A 24,585-nucleotide genomic window follows, 5' to 3' on the forward strand; every position below is an offset into this window, starting at 1 on the left:
AGAGAGAGAGGCAGAGACACAGGCAGAGGGAGAAGCAGGCTCCGTGCACCAGGAGCCCGACGTGGGATTCGATCCCAGGTCTCCAGGATCGCGCCCTGAGCCAAAGGCAGGCGCCAAACCGCTGCGCCACCCAGGGATCCCTTGGAGTCTTTAAAATACACTCATGTACACAGATTTCAAACTGCTATGTTTAGCCATTATCACCATTTTAGCAGTCTATGAATGAGAAAAATAATAATATGAATTGAGAATCAAATGACAGAGTTTAATTATCCCAGGGCAATAGGTATTCTTCACAGATCTTTGCACTGGCCTGATGTGCTGTGCGCTGTGCATTTCTTCCTTTTATGATCTCTGATAAGTATCAATCTTGAATACATATATACAGTAATTAACCCATCAGAAGCCTCCAAATGAAAACAATTTATTATAAAGGGAGGGAGAAAGAAGGGAAGAGAAAGGAGCAGAGGAGGAAGGAGAGGAGAAATTTCTTTGAATAGCTTAGTGTAAACATCACTTCATATTCGCTGCGAAGCTAAAATGCCTAAACGCTTTCATCAGGATAAAGAGACATGAAATACATGCTTGTACCTAACCTAGCGCTTGGAAAAATAAGCCTCATTTTCAAAACAACCAAACAGCTGCTCAGCAGAAGCACAGCACAATTCATCCTTCCCAGCCTTTATTTTTAGATGCCTCTTAAGCAAAACAATAATTTTCTAAAGAATATCATTAAGATCCGTAGGTGTCATCTCATTATTTTCCCATTTTAATTCGTTTCATATCAGTCACACATTTTTCCCTCCTAAATCACATAATGATATCACAGTCCATAACAAATTCCTTGCCTTTGAAGAAAAGTATTTATATGATCTTTTAAAAATGTACAGAGTCTAAAAACAGTACAGTCTACCCAGAATGTCAGGGTAACTCACGGATGTAAGCATAGGGAGTCTAAAAGCCCCATTTTTCAAATGATCATTTGGAGACTTGTGCATGTCTAAAAAATATGTACCTTTATCATCTAAAGCACGTTTTACAAAATGTATCATGAAGAATATATGCTTAATAGATCAGAGGATTTCATGGGCAGAAGTGAATGCTAATTGCCGGCTGGAGTCTTTAATGAAACCTAATTGCTGGCTTGAGCTGTCACCACTGACCCTGGTAACAGACTAGTACACCCTTCATAAACCTAATACAGCATAATCCTCCTTCATTACGGTTATTATAGCTCTGCAGTGGGACACGTCTGCCACAAAAATAAACTCTGCTGCCTCTTCTCTAAATGGACGTGTCACTTCTCCATCCCAGAGCAAGTAAGTGTTGACGGCAGTAGTCACCTTCCAACAAGTGATACCACTTCACAGCCCAGATCTACTTCCAAACCCAGACTCACACGCTCACCCTGAGACACCATTACGGAAACCACCAACGTGCTCCATGGTGGAGGGGGAGGGGGCCAAGGGCTGAAACACAGAAACAAACCCAAAGAAGCCAAGCATCACCCACCACCAGAAGGCAAATGGGAAAAGCAGAAGAAACGTTCTACAACTGGGTTTGATTTAGGAAATCCATGTGTAAAGCCATTCAAATTTACAGCCCACGTTTCAGATATTGAGCCCAACAGATAGTCCCTTTAATTTGCTTTGAAGTTTTTTCGGGGGGTTTGTTTTGAAATCCAAAAAAAAGAAAAGAAAGAAAGAAAAGAAAAGAAAAGAAAAGAAAAGAAAAGAAAAGAAAAGAAAAGAAAAGAAAAGAAAAGAAAAGATGACTTCAATTAAAAACATACCTGTACTATTCAACAATTCCCCCAACCTGTTACTTTGTAGCAGGTGCCAAGATGCCAAAGATAAATAAATCACAAAATACACCCTCCAAGAGCTCTCAACTTTGGGGAGGTAGAGGAACAAGTGCATAGATACAATGTGAGGCTTATCAGTAAAGAATGGGTGAAATACGACCAGAAGGCAGGTCAAGTGACAATGAACTCTCCTAATGATAACAAGGAAACGTCAGACAAAACATCTACAAAGACATCAAAATCATACTAGACATTAAAAAACAGAGGCGGAGATGATTATGTGACCAGGTGTGAAAAAGAATTTAAGGGAAAAGTAACAGCAGGAGTCAAAGCCACAAGATTTCAACTGCGAGAAATGTTTGCAGAAGGGTGATGGGGAGCCAAGAGAGGTAGAAGCTCCGGATCAGGTTAGGTAGGAACAAGAGCAGACGACTCCTGAATGCTCTGCTAGGGAGTCTGCGTTTAAACGTGGGCAATTGCAGGTGTTTTTTAAGTTAGGTATTTTATTTTTCAAAGATTTTATTTATTGAGGCACCTGGGTGGCTCAGGTCATGATCCCAGAGTCCTGGGATGGAGTCCCGCATCGGGCTCCCCACAGGGAGCCTGCTTCTCTCTCTGCTGGGCAGGGAGCCTGATGCAGGCCTCGATCCCAGGACTCTGGGAGCATGGACCTGAGCCAAAGGCAGATGCTTAACCAACTAAGCCACCCAGGAGCCCCTAAATTAGGTATTTTACAGGAGAATGTAGTAAATATACATGTTCCCACCACTCAGCCTGGGGGGAAAAGCAATACCACGTCACATCTCAGCCCTCACCTCCACCACCTCCCATCCATCCCCTGTATTTGGTGTTTATCCTTCTGGCATTTCCTTATGCTTTTACTACAGGCACAGGCATCTCCAAATAATATAAGTAAGGCAGCAGGACAGATTGCAAGCAGGAGAGAGAAAATATCAGATGTGTTGAAAACAAGATTCTGGGGACTCCTGGGTGGCTCAGTGGTTGAGCATCTATCTGCCTTTGGCTCGGGTCATGATCCTGGGATCCTATCGAGTCCCTCATTGGGCTCCCTGTGGGGAGCCTGCTTCTCCCTCTGCCTAAGTTTCTGCCTCTCTGTGTGTTTCATAAATAAATAAAATCTTAAAAAAGAAAAGAAAACAAGACTGTGTAGTACAGAGGAGAGACTGGCCTCCACACTAGGGCAGTGGGGCAGGTGAGAAAGAGCTGTCAAGGGAGCTGTCATCAGTGAAGGACCGTCATGATGGAGAGAGAAGGGGCAGCCTCAGCGGCGGAGGGCATTCCTGGGCCAAGGAGGAGGTGGAGCTGAAGGTCCCATCACAGGTGCACGGGCAGCAAAAGAGAAGGGACAGTTTGTAGTGAGCCCCGAGGCAGGATGTGGACAGAAGTGGGACAGGTGGCAGGCCCTGGCTGACACTGATGAGAGGATCCAGGCCGATGAGCCAGGACACAAAAGTACAACCTGGTAAACACCAGGAACAAACGGGCAGGACAACCTGACCAGGGCATGACCCGGGAAGGCTGCCCAGAGAGGTGGGACTTAAGGGGGGGGGGGAATGTCTCGAGGGACAGTCGTCTGTTTTTAAGATTCTATTTATTCATGAGAGACACAGAGAGAGAGGCAGAGACACAGGCAGAGGGAGAAGCAGGCTCCTTGCAGGGAGCCTGATGTGGGACTCGATCCCAGGACCCCGGGATCACACCGCGGGCCACCCAGGTGCCCCTCAAGGGACAGTTTTGACAGGCAATGCTGAGCGGGAGGATTCCTGGGCAGAGATGAAAAAAATTATTGGGCCCATTCGGGAAACAGCTGCACCTTGGCAGAACCGTGGGGAACATAAATCTGAAGAAAGCAGAGGGCCATTTGGGGGGTTATTTGCAGAGAGGCTGAAATATCAAGATGAAGTGTATACAGTGTGTATATGGAATTCATAATAAATTCACTTTCGTGACCATGAAATCTGCCTTAATCCCTTTTACTTGGGAACTAAAATAATGGCAACAGCCAATCTTGTGATTTGGGGGATAATGCCAGTGATACCACTGCTGCTTATCATAGTCCTAGATGCAGAACAGGCAGTCTTGGTTAAGGGCAGACTGGGAAAGCGGCTGGGACAGTGTCACGGAGGGTCTCTCTCTCTCTCTCTCACTTTAAAAACTAGTGACTCAGAGTTTGAATAATGAGAAATTCTGTCTCTTGCTCTTTAATATAAGGGTGCAAAATGTATGGACAGGAAGGTAAGCATATTCTAATTAATGTACCTAAACCTACAAAAACAATTTTGGTTGATGCCTTGTCCTCCAAATGTTCCTGCTTATTAATCCCTCTGAGATATGTACACTCCCTTGATCTGCAAGGTTCCCTAGGTTTGAAAAATGAGGGGAAAAAAATGAGCACATTTTTAAAAAGTTTCCAAGTAAAGCAAAATAACACTAAGAACCAGAGCATCAGTAACTTCAGAAAACTGCTTAGGGATATGACTCATCTCCTTAAGCGAGCGAATGAAATGTGTATAAGAAACAGCACTGGTACCTATGTAATTACAAAAGTCATAGAGTCATTAATATGATGTAATTTTCCCAGAGCACTGAAACTATTAGAGAATAAATAATAAGAACTCCATTCTATTCTGTGAAAAATAGAAATAGTAATTGTACCTACTTCAAAGGGTCATTGAAAAATTTAATAAAATCATTCCAAGTGCTATGAACACTGGAATTATAGAGTCAGCAGCGGTACCTATAAGCTGTGGCTACTGCTATCCTGATATCTGTATCAGGTAGAAATTCTAATTCCAAACCAAGCAAATGTAATTACTGGTGGGGAGGCTTATAACTTAGTAGAGGAGACAAAGAGAGAAATATATGTGACAAGAGGAGACACAACTCACCAACATAAGTAAGTGCAAAGTGCTTTGGGACCATGAAGAAAGGGAAGCCTAACTGGTGGTGAGAAGGAACGTCAGGGAAAGTGAAGCTTTAGTTGAATGCATAGGAGCCAGGCAGGTAGCAAAGGGGAGAGGTCCCTCTGGGTGGGAGTATAAGAGGGAAATTAACCATCACCAGACGTTAGGGCACTAGCAGAGAGAGAAAGAACAGCAGATGACCCCAAGAGAGTCAGGGGTAAGAAGCTTTGTCATACACATAATAAGAATCAAAAGAATTTAAATAGTATTAAAAACTGTTTTAAAATAAAAACTCTTTGAGAGAGGAAAGAGTAGATGAAGAATATATGACAGGCAGCCCCAGAAACTCTCAAACAATCCCAAGGGGCAGGGGGGATGCAGGCAAGGAGCAAACTAAAGATATTTTAGGCCGTCTAAAGACTGATAGGGTTTGTTACTGGCAGGTAGAAGTTGGGGGCTGCTAAGAGTGACATGCTGACGGGAACTCCAAGTGCCTGGTTTCAGCAGCTAACTCAACAGGTCACTGCCTAAGACAGGAAACACAGAGACAGCACATTTTGTGGCAAGAAATTAGTGAGTTCAGTTTAAGACAGGTGGAATTTGGATACCCAGGCAGACAGAAATACCAGATAAACCAAACTGTTTGGAAACAGGTGGAGAAGTCTGGATTGGTGATGCTAACCAAGCAGATCCACTGAAATGGAAACAAGTCATGCACTCATGGGCCTGATGAGGGCTAAGTGACTCCCGGCCTCTCCAGGGCTCTACAACTACCAGGAACAGGGTCATTCAAGCCAGTGTAGCAAAAACCTTCAGAGACTACTATAAGAGCCTGAGGACAGAGATGGACAGACTCCTTAGCTCTGTGACTCTCAAAATGCAGTTGGTCAAGGACCAGACTATTAGCATCATCTCGAAGATCCTCAGAAACTCAAACTCTCAAATCCAACCCCAGACCTACTGACTCAGAGGCTGGAGTGAGCACGGAGAACAGCACTCTGTGTTTTAACAAGCCCTCCAGGTGATTCTGACGCCCACCAGAGTCTCAAAGCCCCTGCCTTAGCCACTGCCTCCGTTACTTGAACGCAAAGGAGTTATGAGAAAAAAAGAATTCCCAGGAGATGGATTTCCAAAGACCTGAGGAAATTAAGTAAGTAGAGGGTAGGTAAAGGATAAAGCATTGGAAAAAAAAAATAAATACATAAAATAAAATAAAATAAAATAAAATAAAATAAAATAAAATAAAATAAAGGATAAAGCATTGGGACCTGTTACTAATTTTAACATGAGGGAGTTCTCCCTGTGAGCTAAAAATCTGTAAGGCAGGGATCCCTGGGTGGCGCAGCGGTTTGGCGCCTGCCTTTGGCCCAGGGCGCGATCCTGGAGACCCGGGATCGAATCCCACATCGGGCTCCCTGCATGGAGCCTGCTTCTCCCTCTGCCTATGTCTCTGCCTCTCTCTCTCTCTCTCTGTATGACTATCATGAATAAATAAATAAAATCTTTAAAAAAAAAAAATCTGTAAGGCAAATTAGATCGAGTCAGTGGCCCATGCAGTAGAGCTTCCTAATTTAGGAATACGGTTCAGTGCTAAGATTTCAAACATCACAAATGTGAAGAAGATATTCCGCACGTCAGAGGATGCCATACCGCCAGCCAATCTCTTTCTCATTTTCTCATCAGACACCTCCCAACATCAAGCATTTATGGGAATGGCCACCTAGGTTTACAGGATCTCAGGATACACGATAGGCCTCTGGGTCAAGCTAATTGACCAGGCTCAGGATGAAACCCTCGAGCTGGGCCTAATACAGTCCCTAAGGAACAAAGCTAAATCAAGTATCAAACTTTACACACGAGATTGATCTAAGAATGGCCACAAGTTTTTTTCCAGTAGCAAGAACCATGAAAGAAGTCAAACAAAAGCTTGAAGGGAGAGAAATACAAAACCAAGCCAAGAACTATAGAACCAACCAGAAAACGATAAAGAAAATTAAAACAATGTTAATTGCCATTTATAATCCAACTTAGACGTATAACCACCCCACAAGGAGTCATTATTATTACCTTTTATCCCCAGCTACTCTAAGTCCTCATCTACAAGCATTGCCTCATATCCTTTCATTCAGAATTATAAATAATTCAGAGACTATTTTCATAATCAGTGTGCAAAGAATATATGGCAAAGGCATAGCCGGTCTGGGGAACATGGACTTCCTCTCCTCCTCCCAGGGCAAAAACTGCAGCCAGATCTTCAACTTTCCTAGGTTTTCTCCCCCCAACCTCTCGAAGGGGTACTCACTCTCATGACCTCCTGGCCTGCATGCAATCCACATTGGAAATTCTTGGCTGTAACAACCCATTCTGCTTCAAGAATACGTATTACATACTACAAACCTGCTCTACTGACGTTTTCCAAGCTGTTCCCTTCTTCTAACAATCCCTCCTGTTGAGAGGCTGATATGAAGATCAATGAGTTAATGTTTGTCAAATACTTTAGGCTTCTCAGATGAAAGGTAACAGTAAAGTTCAAGAGACCTGAGCTGGCATTACACTAGAGGTGTTGCAGTACACTCTATATTTGGGCTTCAAAGAAGGAAAGAAATCAAGGCTGCAAAGACACTCCTTTGTGAAGACTGGCCAGCTCCTGCATTCTTGCTAAAAGCAGGCAGACTCATTCTTCACATTCTCTAATTAACTGGATCTCGACATTAGAAATACAAGGATCCTTCCATTAGCACCGGATCCTTGTGACAGTAAGTGGTGTCCAGGGAAAGGATCCTTTTCTCTCCCCTTCTCTTAAGTGGCCTTTCCTCCCCCAAGCTTCCCCACTGTCTACTCATGCAATTCTCAACCTCCTCCTATAGAGGGGCCACATGAAAACTGCCAGCCAACACATTTGCTTTGAGCCAAAAGACCAAAAAAAAAAGAAAAAAAGTCAAAGACAAAGCTTTATGTGTATGTTGGCATGCACGTGAATTCATACTGCTGGGGGAAAAAATGACCCACATAAAGAGCACATTCATGGCCACATATAACTCCTCAAACATATAAATAGCCTTGATCCAACACCTACTCTGTACGAGGCACAATATGAGGAGGGTGACATACAGCATTACACTGAATTCTCCACAAATATCCTGGCAAGTTACATACTACCGACCCCACATTATAGATGAAAGAATTGAGATGCCAAAGGACTGAAGAGTGCGTCCAACACTACACAGCTAAGAAGCAGTGGAGGTGAGGGGATCCCTGGGTGGCTCAGCGATTTGGCACCCGCCTTCAGCCCAGGGCGAGATCCTGGAGTCCCAGGATAGAGTCCCAGGATCGAGTCCCAGGATCGAGTCCCATGTTGGGCCCCCTGCATGGAGCCTGCTTCTCCCTCTGCCTGTGTCCTTGCTTTTCTGTGTCTCTTATGAATAAATGAATAAAATAAAATTTAAAAAGTGGTAGAGCTGGGATTCAAACATAGCTACATTTCAAACTTCCAAAGCTGGATCCCCTGCTCCAGCACACTAACCGGAAAGCTGCAGAACTTGCTACACACCCCTTGGACTGCTCAGGAACCACTCCATGGGGCTTTGACAGGGGAAGGTAAATTAAGTCAGTGAGGGGAGATCCCAAAGTCTTATTTCTAACATTATTTTTAATCCTCTCTGTACCAAAACTTGGTTTCTCTCGTTCTTTTTTAATCAGCTCAAGCAAGTAATGATTTAATTGGCTAATGAACTATTTCATCTTATCTCTTTCCCTTGCCTTCTCTCTTTAACGAAGTGCACAGCATAGCTCTGAGGCTCAGAATGAGTTCAGATTCTACACGACCATTGGTGACGAAGTCTAGAAGTTCAAATGCAGCATAGCAGGTGAAAAAGAATAAGAATATGGAATCCAGGAGGGGTTCACTGTGCAATCAAAGGGTTTATGTTTGCTTCCCTGGAGCAAAAAAAAAAAAAAAAAAAAAAAACAAAAAAAAAACACATAAACCCTTAATAAGGAGGGAGGGCATTAGGAAAAAAAAAAAAACTCCTCATAGTTTTTGACCCCTGGCCCAGTCATTCAGGACAAATACCAATTCTCCTAAAAAATTCTGATTTTTTTCCGAAATTCTTTAGGTTCTTCCATATTAAAATAGTCTAACTGTTCTCTTTCCATTACAGCTGTCCGGCCCACACAGTGTGCACAAAGCTGAATAACTAAAGTGTGAATAATAACTGTGTCTAAGCCAATGATGGAAGCCGGGCGAGCACCAGGATTAGCAAGAAAGAGCTTCCCTTCAGCCATGTCTCTCACGCAGGCCCTATACCTCCAATAAAACTCCTGTCAAGGGGCTGTTCTTGAGATAAGAGAAAGTGTTTGTGGAGGGGCTTAGCCAAACACCCCCAAGTTGTTCTTTTTCTGCTCCTCCGATGTACTGGCCTGAGTTCACCGAGGCTGGACCTCAGCCACGGTGAATACTACTAGGACTCCACTTCAGCCCAGTGAAGAGGCACCCCTGAAGGGCAACCCACGTACAGCGTGCTTCCGTCTGATAAGGAACCTTCCTAGGCAAGATCTGCCCAATCCTGGACCATCAGGCTACAAAACCCGATGGAACAGAATTCGATTTTATAAAGTTTCAGAGGAAGGAAAAGTATCCTTACAAGTGTGCTAAAGCAACATTTGATGACATTTACATGTAGAGAAAACTATGACAAACACAGGGACACCCGTCCATGGGCTCATTCTGCGCATCTGTGGCCACCCATTCAGATCAGGCAAAAAGAGTGTCATGCTGTGCAGCTCCCACTCATTTCCAGCACAGGAGCTTTTAACCCCAACCCCAAAAGATAAGCAACTTTAATGCAAGGTTCTGTGATGCTGCAGTATTATCACCCACTGCTGTCAAGTGGCTCTTTAAAAGGGAATCAAGTGCCATTCTAATGAAAACAGGCATGGGCCAATTAGTGCCAATTAAAATTTAGATGGTCACACAATTGCTGCTTGTAGAAACTGCATCAGACAAGGAGGTGTGTCCGAAGAGAGAGACTTAGGCGCCTCTGGAAACTACTTGGTTACCGTAAGGGGATAAAACGCTTCTAGTTTCATTTCTGATATCTATCATATCCCAAATAGCTGGGTCAGATAGCTAGCTTTTTGAACTCTTTTTTTTTTTTTTTTTTTTTGGATGACTCTTCATTTTGCACAAGCTGTTTCTTCCACCTGGAATGCACTCTCCGGATCACTCCTGCAAGGTAAACACTCCCTTAACCCTATAAACCCAGGGCACACGGTACCCCTCGTCTCCAAAACCAAGCCTTCCCTGCCTCTTCCAGCACTTCTCGCTCGCTCACTACTGTAATTCTTCATCAGCCTGTGGGTTTCCTCCAGGAGGCTGCAGTTACAGCTTGTTTAAGTATCTCAGCATCCTGTTTTCCGAGCAGAGTAGAGGCGCAACACCAGGTTTGCTGAATGAATGGGTGAACTGATCCAGTTTAAGAAATTAACACATTGGTGGAAACCCTGCGACCCTATATTCGGCCTGCAGTCTAGAGATTCCGCACATCTTCACAAAGAGCCTGCAACACCCAGTTCCAGGACGGACTGAAGCGCAAACCCCACAATCTCCTTGATTTGTAGGTGGGGTTGGGGTTGGGGTTGGGGTTGGGGTTGGGGTTGGGGGGGGGGGGTGACAGGAACCAAAGGAAGCGGAAGGGGATGCTAAGGAGATGGCACCAGTACCTGAGACTACTCCCTCCCCAAGGTGTAAAATCCACTTAACAAGTATTCAAACACTCAGGTTTAGGGATCACGCCAGGGAGAACAGAGAGGCGTACTAACAGCCCCCTCAGAACTTGTGAATACTCAGAACTTTGAAAAGTTTGAGGTGCGGATCTGTTGCGAAGTTATGTGGCCACAGGCTTTCCCCACGAGCCAGCCCGACCGACCACCCAAGGAGGCCAGGAGTCCGGGGGCACGGCCGGGGCCTAGTGGGAGGGCATTAAAAACTCCCCTCGCTCCCAGGATCCCGACCCCCTCCCCAGGAGGCGCTGGGAACTGGGGCGTCGGGGAGCCGCGTCCCCGTCCCGCTGGAGCCACAGCAACCTCGTCCTCCTCCCTTCCCTCTGCCCTCAGCGCTCGGCTCCGTCCCGCTGCCCTTTCCAGGCCCGCGCTCGCTTCCCAAACAGCCGGAGGGAGCCGGGAGGAGGGGGCGAGGGGGTGGCGCGGCGGCGGACCCGCAGGCAGCGCCCCGCGGCCACCTCCACCCCCGACAGGGCGAGCACCCAGGGCCCCGCGGCCCGGCCGCCCCGCGCCCCCGCTGCCCCGCCAGCCTCCCGGCGCCGGTCCAGGCTGCCCCGGTCCTCGGCCAGGCGCCCGGGGCCCGAGGAGGCTCCCCCGCCGCAGACGGCGCCTACCTGCTCACATGGCCCCGTCGTGACCCGGGGTCCCGCGCGGAAAGCCTGTCCCCGCGGCGGCGGCGGCGGCGGCGGCGCCCCAATTCCCTAAGGAATTGATTCCAGTGGCCGCGGAGGAGGGCGGGGGAAGGAGCCGGGGCCGGGGCCGGGGCCGGAGCAGGCGAAAGGGGAGGGAGGTTTCCGCTGCGATCCCCGCGCACCGACCCGGAGAGGAGGAGAGCCACCTAAGCCCGGGGTAGTCCCGGGGAGGGGGCGGGGGGCCGGGAGGAGGGGTGAGGTGGGCGGGGGGCCGGGAAGAGGGGTGAGGTGGGCGGGGGGACCGGGAGGAGGGGTGAGGTGGGCGGGGGGACCGGGAGCAGGGGTGAGGTGGGCGGGGGGGACCGGGAGCAGGGGTGAGGTGGGCGGGGGGGGGTCCCGGGAGGAGGGGTGAGGTGGGCGGGGGGGTCCCGGGAGGAGGGGTGAGGTGGGCGGGGGGGTCCCGGGAGGAGGGGTGAGGTGGGCGGGGGGGGTCCCGGGAGGAGGGGTGAGGTGGGCGGGGGGGGTCCCGGGAGCAGGGGTGAGGTGGGCGGGGGGCCCGGGAGCAGGGGTGAGGTGGGCGGGGAGGGCCGCCCGCCGCCGCCCGGGACTCGGCTGCTCCCCGGGGACCCCGCCGGGCCGAGCGAGGGCGAGCGCGGCAACCTGCCCCGGCCCGCGCCCCGCGGCGCCCGCTCGTCCGGCGGAGAAAAAGTTGGGCAGAACTTTCCGGGGCCGCGGGAGCCCGGGCGGCAGGAAATGCGAGCGGCCGGCAGGGGAGGGAGGAAGGGGCCGTGCGGTGGGAGGGGACGGAGCAGGCGCCGGCGGCCGCGGCTCCCCCCGCCCCCCACCCTCCACCCCGGGCCGGGCCGGGCGGGGCGGCGGAGGCGGGGGCGGGGCGCGGGGGGGGGAGCGCGGGCAGGAATGCGCCCGGGAGGCGCGCGCGCGGCGGGGCGCGGGGCGCCGGGCGGTGGGCGCGGGGGGCGCGGGGCGCCGGGCGTGGGGCGCGGGGCAGCGCCGAAACTCGGAGCCGGGGCTCCCGGGCTGCAGGCGCGCCGGCCGCGGGGACGTCACGGCGCTGGAATCCGAGGAATGCCGGGCGGCAGGAGCTCCCCGTGCAGGCCCGGGAGCAGCCGCGCGCCGGCGGTGCGGTGGCTTTGGGGAAACTGTTGAAAGGTGACGGCTGGGGAGGGAGGACGGGTGACACTCCCGGGAGCCCGGGACGCGGGAGCGGAGGAGGACAAGCGCCCGCGGCCGGCACTGCCTAGCGCCGCTCCCGGCGGGGGCGGGGTGGGGGCGGGGACCGGGACCCGGACCTGGACGGGGGCGGGAAGGGAAGGGAAGGGAAGGGGAAAAAAAAAAAAAAGAAATCCCCCTTAGACCTTCCAGAACCGCAGGGGCGGGGCAGAGGCCGCGGCTTGCGCGCTCAGACCGTGAGCAAGGACAGTGCGTCCCATTGGGGGGAACCCTCCGAGCTCGACGTCCCCGGGCCGCCACTGCAGGGGGCTGGGGAGGGACAGACCGGGACACGGAGCAGGGATTCCCAGGGCGCTCCGTCCAGGACACCAGGAGTCTCTGCGTCCTGGATCTGGGGTCTCGACCCCCACCTCCCCCCCGCAGCGCCCTCACTCGCAGGAGCAGTTTCTTAGAGCGGGGACCTGGAAGAGGTCGTCTCCCCTGCCTGGGTGGGCGCTGGGGGGGGGGGGGGCGGGGGGCCTTCCTTAGCACTTTCAGAGCTGGGTTTTAGGGCGACACAGCTGCTTGCCAGAGAAAGCACGCGGCCCCGGAGAGGGAACCTGGGTTTAGGACCCGCCGTGCCTGTGACCCAAGGGGTGACCGAGGAGGTATCCCAGCTCCTGGAAGCCTTGCCTTCTGCAGCTGTAAAATCATTTCCCTAGTAGTTTCCATTTCTCCGTGGTCCTTTGCGTTGCCAAAAACAGGTCTTGGAGACCTGTCATCTTAACGAAGACTCGCAACCCAGTTCTTTCAACCTCTCTTAGCCTGAAAAAGGTCCTTGAAGTCGTTGTCACAGAAGATGTCCCAAGTTGTCAGTGCCCCACAACTCATTTAAAAAAAAAAAAAAATCCGGATTTCTTGGGGAAGAGAACTGGAAACATCAAAAAGCAAAACCTGTTGTGCCCTTCGTGGACCAATTTGTGTGACTCTTGACTTCTCGGAGCATTTGCAAACCTCCAGAACAATAAAGAAGTCGAGAAGGCCCCCACAGGGATGGAAGGAAAAGACTGCAGAGAATTAAAAATTCTCAAACTTTCAGGGACATAGCTGGATAGCTTCACTATGAACTTGCTGGATTTCCAAAGAAAGTTTCCGAATGCTTTACTGGCTCCAGGAAGCACAAAAAGCACTTTTTTTTTTTTTTTTTTTTATGTGCACCTGCATTATTCCTCCATTTCCTAGGTGAGAAAAGTGAGGAGTGAAAAATTCACCTGTCTCACCAAGGGTCCCCACAACTCGTGAAACATGATGATGGACCCTAGTCTGGCCCCAGAACTCAGGCTCTTACATTCATCAAAATTTGACCAAAATAGGATTAAAATTATAAAAAGGAAATACCTGCAGGCTTTCAAAGGAATACAGATGAGGGGGCCGCATGGGGTCTTAGAGGAAAAGATGCGGCATTTGTGTATTGTCACTCTGTGATGCCAAACTGTGAGCACAGCATGCCGTGACAGTTGTGGTGTAGAAGAGCAAAGGTTGCACGTAGACATACAATTCTGGTTCTGCCTCTGACCAGCCATGTGACCCTGAACAAGCCACTTCACCCCTAGGCCTAAGTTTATTTTTTAAGTGGAGTGTGACATGGAGGTCAGAGTTTGGTTGAGTTACTTCATCTCTGAGGTCTTTCCCGGGTCTGAACTTGAATGAATGTGTATACTCCTCCAGGCAGATGGCATGCCTGTGAAGGAAGCTAAGTGATAAGGCCAGGATGTCTTGGGGTGAGGACTGTTTTCACGCTGCCTTTGGAATCAAAATGAATGTTGGGAATGTTGCTGAGCAGTCCATGGCCCAAACAAAACACACACCCCAAGATTTAGCACTAAGTCTGTGGCCTCGTTTTAATAATTCTACTTCTAACTTTTAAAAAACCACACACGTTATCAATTTAAAAGCCCATAAAGTACATCTGACCAGACACATTTCTCTGTCTTAGAAGATACCACAAAAAAGTCATGCTACAAATAAGTATTTTTTAAATAAGACGTTGGATGTGAAGTGAAAAAAAGCCTTTCATTCTCTAAATACATACGTAAAAGCTAGTAGTCACAACCTACTTTCAAAAAAAAAAAAAATTGTCCTAAGTCTACATCACACTCAAGTCTCCTTAATATGCATCAGAGTGAACGAGATGGTTGATGACCCAGGTCCCAAACACATATGTCACTACAGATTTACTTTAAAACTTTGCAGTTTTAGGAACTTGTCAATATTACATATCTCCCAAAATATTTCAAACTGTTCTAAGCCTGATTCAAACTATAAATACAGACAGGATCTCATGGGCCTTCATGAATTCCTCCCACCTTCAATATATTCCTCACATTAATTTATTAATATTATACCTTCAGAAGTCACTTGAAAGGAAAACAAAAACAAAATCCCCAATCAAAGCAAACTGGAAAGTAAGCAGACTTTTAGGAAAACTGATGATCTCAAGGGACATTCTCCAAATGTTGAAGTCATATATATTATGTATTTGTTTTTATCCTGAGTCTAATTCCAATTCCCAAAGGAATATTTGGAAGCTTACAGTAATCATGGGAAAGAATAATGGGGAGCTTTTTAAAAATACACACGGTCTCTGTATCGCCTGCTCTCTATCTTATTTATCTTATTCCCTCAGTCTAGGGTGGAGGCTTGGGTTGGTGTATCTATGCATCTATCTGTCATGTTTTTAGACAGTATTTTATTGACACATAATTCACATTCAATCAAAAGCACAGTCTTAAATGTACACAGAACTTGATGATTTTTCTTTCATATACATGCATCCATATGACCACCACCCAATTTAAGATACAGAAAATGTCCATCAGCACAAAAATTTCCCTCCTGTGACTTTTAAGTCCTTATCAGCTCTCCACCGTGGAGTAGTTTTGCTAGTTCTCAAACTTCATATAAATGGAATTACAGAGTGTGTGTGTATGTGTGTGCATACATATCAGATTTTGCTCTCCATTCTTCTGTTGATGTACTGGGCAGGTATATTTTGAAGACATTTCCCAAGTAATTTTGTTATACTGACTCCCTCCAATTCAGAACCACTGACTTAACAGCAAATATGTAATGAAATAAGCCTAGATCATTAATACCCACAAAAATATATTAAGCAGAGAAGGAAAGGAAGAGAACACTTTGGAAGATCCACATTTAAGAGTGTTTTTATGGTAGTATGCATTCAGAGCTCCTTATGAATGAAAAACAAATTAGTAAATTGACCACTATAGGAACTTCTTGTTATCTGGTGATTTTTTTCAAGCTACACGATTCTGCAGAGCTATTGTGTATGGCCACATACAAGTACACAACGCCACTCCATGTGCTAAAATCGTCTGGAGTGTGAATGGCATCCTCTGGAGTTGTACAATGTGGTGACCGTGGTATTAGGAGTTCTCCCTTTAGAAATAGTTTCATGGTACCTGCTTTGGAAGAATCATTTCTGACTTCCCTCCTCTTGCATCTTTGAGGCTTTTCATTTTGCGGGGAGAAGGGGCCCCATCGCAGCCTTTCCCCACGTTGACTAAGCCAGTAAGTCACATTCTGTTCAAATATTGGTAAAATAGAGACTTTTGTGGAGGCATAGATTAGATGAACGTTGGAGCAGCTCAGTGGCTTAGCACCGCCTTCGGCCCAGGGCAGGATCCTGGAGACCTGGGATCGAGTCCCACATCGGGCTCCCTGCATGGAGCCTGCTTCTCCCTCTGCCTGTGTCTCTACCTCTTTCTCTTTCTCTTTCTCTTTCTCTCACTCTCTCTCTCTCTCTCGAATAAATAAATAAAATCTAAAAAAAAAATAAATTAGATGAATGTGCAGGACTTTGCTTGGATTTGCTCTCCAGGCTCTTTTGGAGGCTCTCCATAGTGTGTATGTCACATACCATCTCTGGTTCATCTGTCCTAATATCTCATGCTCTCATTCTAGTTGTGCCCTCCCCTCTGGTCACTGAGCCTTGTGGTCATTTCCTCTCCATTTTATTTCTCTTTCCTCTACCCACTTCTCAGCAGAAGGCTCTCTGCCTCCCAAAGGGACTGACTACTCCCTGACCTGAGCCAAAGGAGAAAGGGCCCCGATTTCCATGCCTGTCAACCTAAGCCACAAGTGAATTATGTCCTTGTTACTTCCTTCTGGAAAGAATGTCAAACATTTTTATGTTGTATTTTATTCAGGCTGGGAGGAGAAAGATGACTATGTCCTCCTGAGATGCTTTACCAGTTCCTCTGGCAACTACAGTTGACCACGTGGGCCATGATATCAGTTAGCTCTCTGGACATTCACTCTAGGCAGATCAATAGTTTTTCCAATGAAAACGCACAAGATTCAGTCAACTCTTTAAAAAGTCTATACAGCAGGGGATCCCTGGGTGGCGCAGCGGTTTGGCGCCTGCCTTTGGCCCAGGGCGCGATCCTGGAGACCTGGAATTGAATCCCACATCGGGCTCCCGGTGCATGGAGCCTGCTTCTCCCTCTGCCTGTGTCTCTGCCCCTCTCTCTCTCTCTCTCTTTCTCTCTCTGTGACTATCATAAATAAATAAAAATTTAAAAAAATAAAAATAAAAAAATAAGTCTATACAGCAGCAGTATATATTAATCAAGTACATTCTAGAAAGAGTAATTCACATGCATAATTTGTACTTTCAGAAAGTTTTAAAAGAAAACCTAGGCACTATTCAGGATCTTACCAATTTCAGTGTATTCACTTCTCTACTAAATTTCACTGGGTTGCAAACACCCTTTGAATCATATTTTAATGGTACAGCTTCCTGCTCATATCCACATGGCTCAGCTTACTGACTTTCCCCACTTCCCCCAGCCCTAATATTGCCTTCTAGCTTTTCCAGGCTTGATGTGAACCACACAGCTTATCTCCCTACACACTGGGAATATGTACACATGCATCAAATCACTGCATTCTCTGCTCGGCGCACTGCTAATGAGCTGACCCAATCCTTATTGCCTAAAATCATGTTATCTGGAAAAGGAGGATCTTACTGCTCTTGTAATCTCTTCTAGGAGAGCTTCTTCATTTTTATTTAAACGATTTTAAACTTTATGATAGAATAGAGTCATTTAAAAAATTTTTACATTTTCCATAGTCATTTACATGTGGTAAAACATACTCTCATGTTGAATATAACAGACCTGGTAGGCAAGGTCAACTGTCTCAGTATAAGTTCCTTAAGTGTAAGAACAAAAACCCACTTCAGATTGTCCAAGCCAAAAAGGAATATATTGGCAGGATACTGAAACATGTCTTGGAATCCAGAGAAAGAAGGGTGGGACCAAAGAACCATGAGGGTACTCTGCTACTCTCCCTCTGTCTGAGGATACTATCCTCCACCTTTGCAGGTATCCAGGCTTAATAACTATGTAACCCTGGGCGAATAACTCTCACCTGAATTTCCTCAAAAAGGAGAATGATGTAAAAAAGAAAGGGGGAAATAATGAACATGTCTACTTTGTAGAGTTGTAGTAATGATTAAATTAGAACAGTACCTGATACACACAGAGCTCTTAGTATATTACCTATCAATATTATTATCATCAACCCCATTCCAGCTCTGCAGACTGTTTTTCTCCCCTTCAGCAGGAATTAAATCTCAAATCCAAATGCTTAAGAGAAAGAACGCGGCTTGAGTTGTCAACCAAGAGTCTTGGAGAAGGAACAGACTGCTGTGGCTGGACTCAGCCCTTTGCGTGGGAAGGACAGTTCCCAGAAAGGAGAGAGTGGCTGGAAGGCGCTGGGGTGGGGGACACAACAGTGAAACCACGCCAGAAAGGGAAAGGAGAAATTTTTTACCAAACTGAAGTCTTAGGAATCCCTCTGTTCACTCTATAACTATCTCCACCATCTATGCAAAGGACCAAACCTGGCTTCTCATGTGGAGAGATGAAAGTGACCCACTAGGGAGGGAAATGACCTCGGGTGGAAGGTAAGGGAACCAATATCCACTTGTGGTGCTCTAGGAAGGAGATTAGGTCCTGTGTATATATAATTTGAAGCAATCCTGGGGACAGCATTTGAGTGTTATAAACTGACTGTGTTCCTCCAAAATTCATATGTTGAAGTCCTAACCCCCATATTTGTAAATAAGACCTTTATGGAAATATTTAAGGTTAAATGAGATCATGAGGGTGAGGCCCTAATCCAATAGGACCAGTATCCTTCTAACAGGAGGAAGACACACCAGAGCTCCTCTCTCTATGTGTGCACAGAGGAAGGGCCATGTGAGGACATAGCAAGAAAGAGAGAAAGGAGAGAGGTCTCACCAGAAATTAACCCTAAAGGCGCCTTCAGGGATCCCTGGGTGGCGCAGCGGTTTAGCGCCTGCCTTTGGCCCAGGGCGCGATCCTGGAGACCTGGGATCGAATTCCATGTCGGGCTACCGGTACATGGAGCCTGCTTCTCCCTCTGCCTATGTCTCTGCCTCTCTCTCTCTCTCTCTCTCTCTCTGTGACTATCATAAAAAAATAAAATAAAATAATAAAATAAAATAAAATAAAATAAAAATAAAGGCGCCTTCACCTTGGGTGTCCAGCCTCCAGAATTGTGAGAAAATCAGCATTTATTGTTTAAGCTCCACAGTCTGTAGTATGTTGTTATGGTGGCCTGGGCAGGCTAATGCACTTAGGTTAGTGTTTGTTGTTGCTTCACTGCAAAATAAATTGAGACCTCACAACATTATGTACTTTATACTCAGACATGTAACGAAGATAGTAGGTGCCTAAGTGAATCGTAGAGCCAAGATTCACAGCTTTCTCATTTCTCATTCTAAAGTTCACGTTCATTTTCATCCATCATGTTGCTGCAAAGTTTATCAAGTACCACCGTACGTCAGGACTAGAGTTAGAAGGTGGCCAAAATTGGATAGGATAGTAAAAACAGGGGAAATCGGGTGTGTTCTAAGTTCCCATGACAGTGGTTTACCAGGAGACAGCTCTACCTGGCTGATTATAAATTGTGCTAATGAGAAGACACATATACAAAGGCCATGTCTCCCAATTTTCTCAAATCGTTCTTTTCCCACATTTACCTGAGCATGCACAGCAAAAGGGGAAGGGAAGCTGCTGTTAGATCAGACAACAGATCCTCTCAAAACACCTTAATATCTTGCTACTGTTTCTTTCATTGGCTCCTAGTTGCATGGGGTCCAGAAAGTGGCAAGTTGGATCCGTGGTCCTTCTAGCACACAAGAGGCTGCTTTTGACTGACATGAGGTCACACTTTCTGGGAGTGTGGAGTCACCTCTGTTCATGACAGCAATCTCCAAAGGTCATAAATACCCTAAATTCTAAGTTATGCATCTCCCATCCATGAACTAAGCTGAATGGTTTTCCATCCTGTGTATATCCCTACCTGGCCCAGCTCTTAGGAAGGTACACAGCTATAGAATTTGCCATGGCTGGCCAAGGAGCCATCAACACCCTTCCTGAGCTGCATGAGGGCAGGTACATGATAGCTATAATTATCCTCATTTAATCTTCTCCGAAATAGCTGCCTGTTGCCATTTAGTGGCATGATAGTGGGAATAGGTGCCAGGTTGCTAAGAATAACTGGGATGCAAAAATCCTGAGAGCAATCTTAAAATTATTGTTGACAGCAGATAAAGAAAGTGTTGGTTAGGCACACTATTATAGGAAGTCAAGTCAGCCAGGACATTTCTGAGTAAAAAAGTCAATAGACTCCCCTCTTCATTATACACATTTTCTAGTCCTTTCCCACCAACCTCAGAAGAAAAATATTTGGAGTTAGGAGGTCTATCTTGACCTTCTCATAATTATGGTGTTTGGCATACAGGGGCCAGCCCAGATATGGCTCTTTTTCTGACATTGTCTATGTTTGCCAGTATTTCTAGCTGCCCAAAACCTCCTGAAACTGTATCCAATGGGAGAAAGATGGGCTACCCTCTTATGGGCCACTGAGTCTTCTCCTTCTGGGAGTCCTAAATGACAAATTTAAATAAAGCCCCATAGGTGGCAATTCATTAGTTTATTCCCCGCCCTCTCATCTCCTTAGTGTTGGGCATATTGTTTAAATGTAATTTAAACACCCAGATGAAGTTGTGGGCAAGTAATAAAGCAAACTGCTCTAGCAGATTGAGAGAGGTGAAAAATGGACAGCCTTCTGGACAGAGTACAAATCCAGAAATGACTGGAAAGTAAAACAAGAACAGGGTGCATTTGTTTCGGACATCGGCAGCTGTAGCCAGAGCACCCCTCCGAGAGGTATGGGACATGAAAGGAATCTTCGGCTGTGATTAGCGAAAAGGAACAACCTTCGTTGGGGGAGGGAAGGATCAGGTCATGTTTAGGATGCCTTTCTAAAGAACATGGGCACCCCAGCCTGCAGGGGTGAGATAGGGTTACCTGTGTGTATGGACAGGGCTGTGTAAGAGAATCCAACAGCACTAAATCAAAACCTCTCCTAAGACCTGGCTGCTTTCTGGCCGCCTCCCCTAGACTAAGGGGTGACTCAGAGTGTGCCTGGCTCTGGGACTTCAAACATTTCTGAGTAATTCCCATGGATCTGGACAAGGGCAGTTAGAGGACTGGTTTGGAATGACCACTGTGGATCAAAAGATACTTCCTGTGGCCAGCAGGCAGAAGGCAATTGCCTAGGAAGCTCAATTTTGAGGTGTCTTCTGCTCAACTAGAAGGCAGAGGTGTCTTCTAACGTACTCATTTGTAGGGGCTGGAAAGAATTTACTAACATAAGAGAGGCACGAGCTGGGCTTCCCTCCACGGTTGGCACCCCTGATTTAGCAGAGTACACAAAGACCAAGTTTTCAAATGGTGAAAGAGAAGCTGAATTTTTAGCAACGGATGAAGATCCAAATGAGCTAGCCATTGGCTACCTCTCTGATCTAACTTCCCACTACTCTTCCCTGGCTCACTCTGCTCCCACGCAAGACACTGGCATTCTGCTGTTCCGTGAACATGAACATGGTGAGTACTCTCCTACCTCAGGATCTTTGCACTGGTTGTCCATCCCCCACCACCTCCCCCCAAGAATCTACTCCTCCAGACGTTTCCTGGCTTGTTCACTCACTTCATTCCTCACATAGACCTTTCCCAGTCATCCTGTCAAAATAGTACCTCTTCACCACCCCATTCTCTATTCCTTCACCCTGTTCTAATTTCATCAGTGGCACTCACACTGCCTCGCATCATATGATCTATTAATATTTATTTATTGCCTTTCTCCCCCCTCCCACCACCCACCTTCTACCCCAGGAAATCCATCACTTTCAAGATTTTTGTGTGTTTTGTATTCCACTGCCTGGTGCATAGAAAATCCTCAACAATTATTGAATTTTTAAGTAAGTAAACAATTATTTTTACATAAGTATGTGCAGTTATTTTCCTATGCTTAGAATCTTACCTGTCATATGATTTAATCTTTATTACGACAACACAGGAGGTAGGGGTTACCATCTGCCATTTATAGATGAAGAAAATGAGGAGTATGGAGAGGAAGTGACTTGTCTGTTTTTGTTGTTATTTTTAGATTGTGGTTTCTGAGTTTTGGGGGTTTCAGTGTTTATTTTTAAAGACCTAAGTCGCATTATGTTGAGACATCTAGACTTATCCCCCGCGCCTGTCGCACTGCCTCCCTCGATTCACGCGCTGGTTCTCTTCCACTTATTTTGTAGTTGTCCCCTCTCTATGCCCTATTCCTAACCTCATTCTCCTCCTCCTCCACACTGGCATCTGATGTAGTAGATCCAAGGCGGGGTATGTAGTCCAGCTAGCTTGCCTGGGCTGACCTCCTGGCTTTGCCATTCACTAGCCGTGTGACATTAGGAAATTCTTGGTCATTATTGCTTGAACTGTTGGCCTCCTCCCATTTCCTTTCGTTCTTTTGGTGTCCCTAACAAATGGACTTGGGCACTTGTCTGATTACCCAAATTTCTTTTCTCTTTCTTTTCCATTCTCGACCCTATCTTTCCCTGATGCCTCCTGGGAAAACTCTGTGACCAACTTCCCCAGCTCACATATTTACCAGATACTTTCATTATTTGAACAATCCATTGAATCCTTTATTCCAGAACTATAGGATTCTTTAAATGTTTTTTTAAGTTTCGCTTTATTTTTTCAGCTTTCTCAAGGTATAATTGACAAGTAAAATTGTAAGATATTTCGAGGGTACAGTGTGATGATCTGATACAAATGTGCATCCAGCTAACATCTGTCGTCTCACACATTTACTTTTTGTGCACATAAGAACATTTTAAGTTCTACTCTCAGCAGATTCCAATTATACAAAACAGCGTTATCAACTACTGTCACTGTTTTATACATTAGAGCCTCAAGCTGTATTCATCTCATAACTGAAACTTTGCACCCTTTTACCAAACTCTCCCTGTTTTCTCAGCTCCGGGCCCCTGGCAACCAATATTTTACTCTCTGTTTCTAAGAGTTTATTTTATTTTATTTTAGATTCCACAAGTAAATGATATTGTGCAGTACTGTCATTCCCTGGAAGCATTCATTCTTAATGATTCTAATTCTTTTATTCAACTGCTTATTTTCACTTTCTGTTCCCAGGAAATTCTCTCATCTTTTCAAGTATATTTATCACACTGGCTTTAATTTCTTTTTCTGTTCTCCATGAGTTCTGCTTTCTCTGGTATAGGTTGTTCAGCTTGACGTTCTCCAGACTTAGAGTTCTCAGAATCTGCCCTCTGAGCTCATCCTTGACCCTTCAGGGCATTTAGCTGCCCTGATCGGTAAAATGCACCCATGGACAGGGGCAGACGTCTAGCAAGATCGTGCTTCTCCAGGTGAATTGGAGTGTATAATTGTTGTCACGGGCCTTTGTAGGAGACATGGTATTGTCCTCACCTGGTCTCCAGGGGACATCTGAATAATCTTTTTTTTTTTTTCAAAGATTTTATTTATTTATTCAGGAGAGACACACACACACACAGAGAGAGAGAGAGAGAGAGACAGAGACACAGGCAGAGGGAGAAGCAGGATCCATGCAGAGAGACCAACATGAGACTCGATCCTGGGACTCCAGGATCACGCCCTGGGCCGAAGGCAGGCGCTAGACCGCTGAGCCACCCAGGGATCCCTGAATAATCTTTTTTGAAGGCAGTCTGTCTGTTATAAGCAGATGCCCACAGGAGTGCAAGAGCAAGGCTGTGTGTGTGTGTGTGTGTGTGTGTGTGTGTGTGTGTGTGATTCCCAGGGACTGGTCCGACCGGCTATACTTATGGTCTTCTGCTCATAACCATACCAGGTCAGAGCACTGCCTTGCAGTTACCCACTGCTTCTGGCCTAAACTCTGATATTGTTGCCCCTGCAGTAAGTACCAAAAGGAAGGGGGAAATCTGCCTAGGGCAATAGGGGGATAAGGGCAGAACTAAAACATTTTTCCCCAAACCTGGTACCTATTTGTGACTCTAGGCCCTCCTCCTTTCCCTGCCTGTGGACAGAATCTATGTCTACCCATCCCAAAAATTTCTGGGACTAGTCTCTGAGAACAGCTCTCAGGTCCATCCTTTTCGGTGGCGTGTCTTCAGGAGAGAATACCGGTGCTGCTGTGCTTCTGGCCTGTGCTGCTTTGCTGTCTTACTACACATTAGAACCCTGTAAATTTTCCAAGATCACCAAGGTGGTAAGTGTTGATATTCAAACCCTAGTCTTTTTTTATTCCAAATCTTGTGTTTTAATCCCAATCCTCAGGGGTTGCTGAAAGATGATTGGATCAAAGTATTCATCCAACTAAAAACATCATTTCATTCCAGATATTTCCCACTAAATGGAACCTGGATCCTTAGAGAAGTGGTGGACACCAGGTCTGAGGAAAGAATATGCAAGAAACATATATACAAGAAAGCTATCAAAAGAACATGAGGGCCTAGGTGGCTCAGCTGTTGGGCTGCCTTTGGCTCGGGGTATGATCCTGAGTCCCAGGATGGAGTCCCGTGTCGGGCTTCCTGTGTGGAGCCTGCTTCTCCCTCTGCCTGTCTCTGCCTCTCTCTCTGTGTCTCTCATGAATGAATAAATAAAATATTTACAAAAAAAAAAAAAAAGAACATGAGGGTCAGGGCACCTGGGTGCTCAGTTAGTTGAGTGGCCAACTCTTGATTTCAGCTCTGGTCATGATCTCAGGGTCTTGGGATGCAGCCCTGCACGGGCTCCATGCTAGGCAAGGATCTGCTGAGGTTCCCTTCTCTTTCCCTCAGCCCCTCCCCCTGATCTTTCTC

General features: G+C 46.6%; 1 protein-coding gene and 1 long non-coding RNA gene across 3 annotated transcripts in view; one reads left to right on the forward strand and one right to left on the reverse strand.

Annotated features, from left to right (window-relative positions):
- Positions 1-11,216, reverse strand: part of PTPN14 (protein tyrosine phosphatase non-receptor type 14) — a 180,548-nt gene extending 169,332 nt beyond the window's left edge. The window contains exon 1 of the mRNA XM_038542137.1: positions 11,124-11,216. The gene's annotated coding sequence lies outside the window, so the exon portion shown is untranslated. The remainder of the gene's footprint in view (positions 1-11,123) is intronic.
- Positions 11,217-12,184: 968 nt separating this feature from the next.
- LOC119872503 lies at positions 12,185-24,349 on the forward strand. Of its 2 annotated transcripts, none has more exons than XR_005361956.1 (3): positions 12,185-12,311; positions 23,812-23,993; positions 24,124-24,349. It is a non-coding gene; the product is annotated as an uncharacterized LOC119872503 (long non-coding RNA). The 2 variants fall into 2 exon arrangements; XR_005361957.1 differs by lacking the exon at positions 12,185-12,311 and adding an exon at positions 19,561-21,690.
- The last annotated feature ends 236 nt before the right edge of the window (positions 24,350-24,585 follow it).

This window comes from Canis lupus, chromosome 7 (genome assembly GCF_011100685.1).
Source record: "Canis lupus familiaris isolate Mischka breed German Shepherd chromosome 7, alternate assembly UU_Cfam_GSD_1.0, whole genome shotgun sequence".
NCBI lineage: Eukaryota > Metazoa > Chordata > Mammalia > Carnivora > Canidae > Canis > Canis lupus.